Consider the following 9280-nt stretch of genomic DNA (forward strand, 5'->3'; position numbering starts at 1 on the left):
AGGGCAATGGCTTTAACCTGCCCGAGGGGAGACTGAGATGAGCTCTTAGGCACCTGTGAGGGTGCTGAGGCGCTGGCACAGGGTGCCCAGAGAAGCTGTGGCTGCCCCATCCCTGGCAGTGTTCAAGGCCAGGTTGGACACAGGGGCTTGGAGCAGCTGCTCCAGTGGAAGGGGTCCCTGCCCATGGCAGGGGTTGGAACTGGATGAGCTTTAAGGTCTCTTCCAACACAAACCATGCTCTGTGACAGTGGGATGCTGTAGATGTATTTGGATGATTGGCTCCATGAGTCTGCAATACGGCCATCAGCTTGCCTGCTCCTTCTACTCTTTACAACCTTTACTCACAGACTTTAGAGACAGTTCTCCAGTGTTGTGAAGCCTTGCTGTGTATTATGGAACAGTGCCATCATCAATATAGGTCACTAAGGAAAGCTTAATGATGCCACCATGCTGTACATACAGACCTGGGTATCACAGTGTAACAGAACAATTACTTGCAAGACCATTTTATGTGCAGAAAATGCCTTTACAAGGCCCGAGCATCCAGAACACAGTAGTGTTACTGCAACACATGGAAACAGTTTTAAAATACAATAAGCAAAAATGAATGGATGTCAGAACTCGCCAAGAAGCCTTTAGACTTGTGGCACTCTGCTGAGCTTGTCACTGAGGCTGCTGACACCGGCTTTCACCTCCCTGGCAGATCAGTTCAGTGCTGGGAAGGAAGAGGCCATGGTGACTTGGGCACTATGAGGACAGAGACTTGACTGTCCCAAGCCCAGAAAACAGGCTAAATGGCTCTTTCACTGTCCCTGTGCAGCTACTCATATGGCCACTGCCCCTACTTCCCATTGCTACTGCTGTAGAGAGTAACCTTGGAGGTAGCTGCCCTTTTAGCAGTGCAGAGAACTGCAATTGTAGGGCAGCAACTCTCCTTCACCCCTTCTTTTAGCTTTACATCATCTCAGCAGTGCTGGGCACAGAGCACAACCAGACACTCCAACACTGGGACTCCAACTGCCTGTAACTGTGGCCAAGGAGCTCAGCATACTGAGTCACTCACAGTGCATTGCTCTGCCTTCTTGCCAGTTCAAACTCTGCCCAAGCTGGTTTCAGGCACCCAGGTTATCTTGTAATTGCACAGGCAGCTCTGATGCCCGTCATGCACCTGGAGAACATTTTTCTGGTTACAAATCCCCACAATTCTGGAAAAATCTAGATCAAAGAAGCAAATAAACAGTAAAAATGGTATGTAATGCTGCCCATTACAGCGACAGCAGTCCCCCAGAAGGCATAGTCATGCAAGGGCACCACACCTCTGCATTGCAGCCAGGAGAACGCTGCACTGACATGCAGGCCGAGCAGCAAAAAGCCCTTGTGATCTTTGTCTTAGAACTCTCTCAACAGTTGCAGGTTGATGTGAAATGCAATCCCAACTATGCTCCAGCTAAGGATCCAAACGTAAAGTCACAAATGCTTTAAGGCTCCCTTGGTCCTTCAGCATTTCTGCAGTCCCATGTCAGCAATTTCACCCGAAATGCTAAACTACCTAAAAAGAGGGGCAAATATAGCCCCTGGTGCCTACTTCCCTGTTTTCCCATAGTGGCACACAGCTCCCATACAATTAATTCAGCTGCACACCCCTTCTACCATTTTCCTGGGCAGAATCATTCAGTAACAGACTGCAATTGGTATGCAAGAGGTTTGGCACTAGGCAAATAGGGATGAGCACACTGATGGCAGTGGGGTTCAGAAGCCCACAACTCCTTTTGCACTCAAAGCCTCCAGCACATACATCTTTTGGCTACACTAAAGGTAGGACGCAGCACGGGACAGGTGAGAAGAGCTTATGACCACTGCATGGTAGAGAGCAGGCAGGATCCCAGAAGAGTTACTGAGGTGCTCTCATATCTGATAACTCACGTTTGGGTAACTCAGCACCAGAATTGCTCTCTCCAGCATTTTAAGGTTGCTCTGATAAAAAAAAGCTGGGAATCAAAGCTGAAAGTGCTGATGAGAGAATTGCTTCAGGGCCCTTAACTCCAAGCTGTCCAAAACCCTGCACCAACTTCAGTGCTAACTGTTCCTGACAAAGCCTGCTCTGGCAGGAGCATCCCTGAAGCCCTGGCTCCTGTGCTTTACATTCTTGCTGTGTGAAGGATTTCCAGCTGAGCACAGAGCAGTTGCAGGGCACTGGCAGGAGCATATTCCCAAGCATTTGCTTGGCCAGCTGTTCACAGAGGTTGGCATTTCAGTTTGGACATTAGAGCTCAGAAACTCCTCCCTGTCTCACACAGGAGGCTGGGGTATGGCCACTTGTAAGCAACAGAGGGATTTAAGGAGCACAGTCTCCAGGAATCAGGAACAGGGGGGAAACAGATTGCACTCCAGCTCTTAAGATAACCCCACACAAAGAATAGGGAGGCCTCCTAACCAAAATGTGAACTATAGAAGAGCTAAAGGAACAGAGATTGAAACAAAATGATTTTTAAATAGGCATAGATGGGCAGAAACCTTCAGCTGAAAACACTGCTTCTATGTAGTAATTTGCAGAATTGTTATACTAGGGTAAGATGTCAAATACACCCATTCTATTTAGAGACTGACATGCAATACAGTCAGAAAACTAGTTTCATCAGCATAGACAATGCTTGAAGAGAAGCAGCTTCCCCCATGTTCAGTCGCAGGCACAACTACTCCCCTGCACAGCAGAGCTGCAGGGAAGGGTAGGACATAACGTAGACAGCATTCTGCTTGTGATAACTTCAGCAGTATGAATCCCATCAGTGCAACTCAGTTGACAGACAATACTACATTATGCTGAGATACCCTGACACTGCCATCCCCAGCAGTGTTCAAGGCCTGGTTGGATGGGGCTTGGAGCAACCTGCTCTAGTGGAAGGTATCCCTGCCTGTGGCAAGGGTTGGAGCTGGATGAGCTTTAAGGTCCCTTCCAGCCCAAACCAGGCTGGGATTCCATGTGTTTTTCACTGAAACCCGGGAGCTCCAAAGGCAGCACTGCCTTTCAATTCAGAACTACAGCAAAGTGCAAGAGAAAATGAGAATGGTGATGCCTTGGACTTCTCTGCACTTGCAGATACAAAGCTTGTTGGCAGCAGCAACCATTAATACCTTAATACATTAATATCCTAATGGCTCACCATTGGGTATTTGGATCAAGCAGTCACACAATACCTGAACTCCAGGCCCCAGTACAGAACCAGCCCAGCTAAACCCCCACCAGGAACAACGATCAATCCACCTACAGCCCCTGTGACACAGGGACAAAAGGTTTTCCACATAGAACAGAGCAGCTCCAAGCAGCAAGATAAAATGACAATGCTCCAACACTTCAAGAAAGGAAGGGAATTATCAGTTCCTGAAGGGGGTAGCTATGAAGTTGGAGGAATTTGAGAGCAGCAGCACTGGTGCAGAGCAGAGCCTGGGGAAGCTCAACCCCACCAGCTCCTCGCTGCTCTGTAGTTAAACTTCAAAGCCAAAAGCAATGTGAAATCTCACACATTTGCCAGGCACAGAAGCTTCCTCAGGACTTCCAGTGTTTACACTGCAAGCTAATAACTGAATTCACATGCGATTAAAGGCTGGCATCTGGGAATTCCCTCGGGATCTGCATCACTTGAAGACTCGCCTCACATTCTGATCAACATCTAAAATCTTCCTTTCAGATCGTGTTAACACAAAGTGCTTTCCTCCTGCTCCTTTCTTGAGGGTGGCAGGCAGGATTCCAAAGTGAAACGATACCATTAAATTCAGGATATCAAAAATAACTGGAAAAACATGATTTAACAGAAAAGACCAAAACCAACAGAAAAGACCAAATACCAAAAAGTATTTGTTCCTGCCCCCCCATTCCCCAATCAGGAGGCAGTACTTTTAGTTAATAAAAGACACTTAAATTGCTTCCTGCAACCTCAAAATAGCTCAGATATCTTAGATGCTACTTGGCTAAAAGCAAAAGAATGTCTTAGCAGTGAAAACAAGTCCTCCACATTTATTACTTCAGCAGTTGGGGAGGAAAACCAGAGCCTTCAAGAGCTCGCTCAAAGCACTGTGGTTCTGCCATCAGCGGAGGCTGCGTGTCAGTACAGGTCGAAATATCCTCCTTCATGTTCTGGCACCTTTGCAGCTGAGCAAGTCTGAGCTCCAGCGACTACAACCCAGGCCAGTTTATTAAGCAGGGGCACATCCCAGTTATCATTATGGAGAACCACAGCATGAAGGTTAGTCCTATATGGTCCTAGAGAGCAAAAATCCCTCCATGTGGTTTTCAAGGAGTCCCTTGTCTCAGCACGCAGAAGGGGAAGGTCTTCCAGCTCTCACCACTGTGCTGGGGTGAAGACTGTGCAACACATGAGATTACTGTTTCCCAATGGAATCAAGCACCTACTCTGCCTCCTGGAACAACAGTATCCTGTCATGGGACCATGCACATGCTCCTAATGTGTCAGATGCTTGTCCTGGAAAAGCATATGCAGGAATGCTCTAAGAATTGTCTTCCGGCACCGAGACCAAACCAGACAATGCTCAAATAATGATCAAAAGGAATCTTCTCTAAAGACATCATCACATCCATCAGGTCAAAGACGCCTCCAATAATAGGACAAGGAAAATGATACCAGCACAGTGCAAGACCAGCTGGCACATTCCCATAAAGGCAAAGCAGCCCTCCTGCGGTTCTGATGAACAGTAGAAGATGAATCCTTTCAGATACAGTAATCCTGCAATCAGATACTCCCAAGAACCTCAAATAAATGCAAATCAAATCCAGGGCTTTAACAGATTATGGGGAATGCAAAGGAGAGTCACTAGAAGGAACCAGCTTTCCAGCACTCAGAGCACAAAGCCATTTCACTGAGGATCCAGGTGAGCGAAGAGGGCACCATTCCAACCCCTGTTTCCTGAAACTAGCTTGTATCTAGAGGGCTAATTCTTCCAGAAAGCAGGCAGGTTCATGTCTCCTCCAACTGCTACCACCCTGCAAGCCGGGATGAATCAAAGTCCTATCATCTTCCTCCAGGATGCCCTTATGCAAGATTGGGAGGCTTCAGCTCAGAACTTGGCTACAAAAGCCAAGTTGAAGTTTCAGGAGGGAAAAAAAAACAACTCCAAGAGCTACAAACAAACCAAAACGAACAGATGGAGAGGCTGCAAGGGAGGAGGAGAAACCGGAGTCCCTGCGAGCTTGCTTTGACAAGCACCAGGAAGGACGGAGACAGAGAGGAAGATAACAGAAGGGAAATAACGTGAACCTGACACATTCAGAGGCAGAGCTTTTACCACAAAAATCCCAAGCATCTGCAGGAAGTGGCTGCTCCATTTTCTTCCAAACTTCCCCCCACTCATTGTTTTCCCTCCCCAGGTGAAGCATTCCTTCTATTGGAAAAGACACCCTGCCTCCCTGTACCCAGCACTGCGACATGAACCACTCCAGCAAGCAAACAGCACCCATGGAAGGCAGCAAGCGCAGTCACGTCTGTTCCCTTTGGACAGTGCTGGCGAGCACACACACAGGCAACCTGGGTGGGTGCTTTTCCCTTCAGAGCACACCCCACACACAGCTGGCACCGCTGCTTTGGCAGGCAGGCTCCCTCCGGGCACACAGGGCCACCTTCTGCAGCAACAGATGCTTTCCAGGCTCATTCAGCCCTCGCAGCCCCTGCCGATGCTGCCAGGAAAGCCCAAGCATGCCAGGAGCAGCGAGGCTCCCAGAAACAACCCTGCTTTGCACAAAGACTGGCACTGAAGGGAAGGGAATGTGTGCTCCTTGTCAGCTATTCCCTCTGCCCTTATATGGGAAGATCCCATGGCCCCGCAGGGAATAGGATGGTGCTGGTGGACATGGAAGGTGAGGCAATACCTGAGCTTTCAGCACGCAAGGATGGAATTCTTCTGTTCTGAAGAGCAAGTGGATGCTAGGAGCCCAAACAGCACTTATGTGGGAGAGAGCAGAGATTAAGTATCACCTGCTGACAGTCTGCACCCACCTTTCCCAAGGGAGTTATGCTGGTCATTTTAATCTTATTAAATATTGTTAATCGTATTAGTAACCTAACTCTATTCACATGTTGGGAGACATTTAAAGAGAAAATTCCATATATAACCATGCTATACAAAACATTTTCTAGTCAAATCCCAACTCGGGGCAAGTCCCTGACTTGCAGATTCCAGTTCTGCTACACACAAGTGTGGATGAGCATGGAAACAGTCTGCTCAGCACCGGATTACCAACAAGTCACCTTCACTTGCCAGATTCTTCTGTCCATAACCTGCTTGCTTTCTTCTGCTGGGATTCTGCTAGACATTCCTGGCCTTTCCAAGTGACCCTATTAAAAACTATGCCTATGTAACAGGCAAGGGGAAACACCAATTTACACATTAGAATGCAAAACCATGCAACATAACAGCTCAGTGCACCAGCTCCCTCCTGAATGGGGGCAAATAACTCCACCACCGGCTTAACTCTCCGTGTCCTCCACCAGCAGCTTAGCTCCCAATGTCACATACACACATCAATAGTGTGGTGCTCATTGATTTCTGTTTTCATACACAAGGCACATAACATGGGATTGCTGCAACCTCCATTCAAAAAGGGAGCCCATGAGCGAGCAGACCACATTCAGCACTCCACCATACACAGAATAAGGCACTTGTTTAGTGAAATCCTGACCCCGCTGTTTTACAACACTCAGGATTGCAGCCCCTTCCTTTGTAACCACAGCAGCAGCCGGGATATTCTCCCAGGACTACTCCTGTTCCAGGCTGCTGCCCTGAGATAAAGCAGCAGTCCTAGGAAGTTTAGATTTGAGGAAAGCAAGCTCTCCGATTGCAGCCATGTAACAGAAAACACACCTGCTTAGGGGGCCCAAACACTTGCTGCAAAGGAATGTGTTCAAGGTGGAAAATGGGATCTCCAGAACAACAGGACTTAACCGCTTGGGTTCAGTGCAGGCAGTAAAATCACTGCTGAGGGGGAAAGGGGAACACATGGCTTTCCAGAAGTTAAAGGTATTGCATTTACCAGAAAGCTGCCTTCTGATCCTTTTTTACTGTTGCTTGGAAAAGCGTTGAACAGATTGAAGAAGGCAGCCAAGTCAACCAGCCCCAAGTTAATAATTTCAATGCATTTGTAAGTTAGCAAAGCAGATTTAATTATTAAGCAACTTTGCTTCTGTAGAAGGCAGCTCCTGCTACCTCTGAGGTTGAAGTTTCAGGAATATGATGATGCTCTCTCATAATGCTTTTTGTTTTAAATGCTGCCTGGCTTCAGTCATTATTTACGGCTGCACCATTCACTGCCAGCCCTCTAAGCCCTGGAACACGGCTACTCCCTGAAGACACTCAAGTCTTTTAATCAGAGGAAGGACTCACTGGGGTTCTTCAGTCTGCAGAAGAGAAGGCTCAGGGAGGACCTTATCGCTCTCTACAAGTGCCTGACAGGAGGATGGAGCCAGGAGGGGCTGGGCTCTGCTCCCAAGGAACAAGGGATGGGACAACAGGAAACAGCCTCAAGATGCACCAGGGCAGGTTTAGATGGAGATGAGGAGCAACTCCTTTACCTAAAGGGTCGGCAGGCATTGGAACAGGTTGCCCAGGACAGTGGTGGAATCACCATCCCTGAAGGTGTTCAAAGCCCATATAGATGAGACCCTCAGTGACATGGGTTAGTGGTGGCTTTGGCAGCCCTGGGATAATGGTTGGACTTGAGGATCTTAAAGCTCTTTTCCAACCTACCTGATTTTATGTTTCTATACCTTAACCCCTTCAACTAACACAGCCCGTAAGCACCTTATGCCTCTTCTCTCCATTACCAAGCTCTCCGCACCCTTATCAAACAGCATCCCCACAAACTCCTTCACAAAGCCCTTGTTTGAGCATCACTGAAAACTCACGGGGCATTTTCCGTCTCCGTAGTGCTCGCCGGCACTTCCAAAAGCTTTCCCAGTAAAAGCTGCTGTTTTCCAGAGCACAATTCCCCCGTTATTGCCTTTTACTGGAGGCACCAATGCACTACCAGGGGCGGGACGAGGATCGGGCAGCCCTTCCAGCGCGGCCTCAGGCCGCGCTGGAAGGGCTGCCCGGTCCTCGCCCCGCTACCAGCCCGATGCCACCTCGGGGTACATGTGGGGTTACCCTGCCCACCGCAGCCCCCATCACCACTGAGACCCCTTCCAACCTCATCCCAGCCCCACCGCTCCTAAGGGGCCGCGCCCATCCCCCTACACGGAGACAAAGCGCGGCACCTGCCGCCGGCCGATGACCCCCCCCCAGTAACGCTCCACCAGCGCCCCCCAAGCCAGGCTCTGGGGTGGCTTTATCCCCCCTTCCCCTTCTTATCCCGCACCTCCACCGCCAGCTCCGGCCCCACTGCCCTTTACCTGCCCCCCGGCTCCGCTGCCGATCCCCACCGCGCCGCCGACCGACAAGCGCTGCCCGCACCGAGCCGCGGAGCCACGTCCCCGCCCCGCCGAAGCCACGCCCCCTCACGGGTCTGCTCCACCAATAGAAACCCGCCTCCCTCCATAGGCCACGCCTCCCATACAGCCACGCCCCTTCTGGGTTTGCCTGGCCCCGCCCACTCCCGCGCACAGCGGCGAGAGCCCATTGGCTGTCGCTGAGGAGGGGCGTGGCCTGAGGGCCCCTCAGCGGGGCCACCGCCTCCCCTCAGCCGCCGCCGCGGGAGCCGGTACCGGGCTCTGCCCGGCCGAAGGGGCCTCAGGGACAAAGGGCTTCCATCGCCCCGACACAACGAGCCCCGGCGCTTAACGAGTCACCCCCAGGCTGCTGCCGTGCCAGATGTGATGGATGCTGCCGCCAAACCCGCTGTGCAAAACTGGGCTGAAAATTACATAGCCCTGAAGGAATCATGGCGTTTGTCGCTGTATTGCACAACGACGTGACTTTGGTGTGCGGTTTGACGAGCTTCGCGCCGAGGTGTGAGTGTGAATCGACGGCCATGCAGCAGGTGGGGTGCACGGGGAGCAGAACCCGATACCAAACCCGGTTTCTATGTACTTAGGAATCATCGTGTACAAACAGCAAGATACTGCACAGCTCCCATTGACAGAGCATGAGGGAACCAGGACATCAGGGAGATTCAAGAATGTGACAAAAGAGTAGTAGTTATCAGTTTCCAGAGCAGGGAAGAACATACCATTCCAGCTGAGAGCCGATGGAGACGAAAGCATCCTCAGGCAGAAGAAGTGCCTGAAGTGATATGATATGTGTAATGTAAACTGAGCGCTGGTGTGGTGATTTTTAT

At 50.1% G+C, this 9280-nt stretch overlaps 1 protein-coding gene across 2 annotated transcripts in view; it reads right to left on the reverse strand.

Annotated features, from left to right (window-relative positions):
- Positions 1-8447, reverse strand: part of LOC101878658 (plexin-B1) — a 74258-nt gene extending 65811 nt beyond the window's left edge. For both annotated transcript variants that reach the window (XM_034065906.1, XM_034065905.1), the window contains exon 1: positions 8397-8447. The gene's annotated coding sequence lies outside the window, so the exon portion shown is untranslated. The remainder of the gene's footprint in view (positions 1-8396) is intronic.
- Positions 8448-9280: the final 833 nt, after the last annotated feature.

Source organism: Melopsittacus undulatus, chromosome 9, assembly GCF_012275295.1.
Source record: "Melopsittacus undulatus isolate bMelUnd1 chromosome 9, bMelUnd1.mat.Z, whole genome shotgun sequence".
Taxonomy (NCBI): domain Eukaryota; kingdom Metazoa; phylum Chordata; class Aves; order Psittaciformes; family Psittaculidae; genus Melopsittacus; species Melopsittacus undulatus.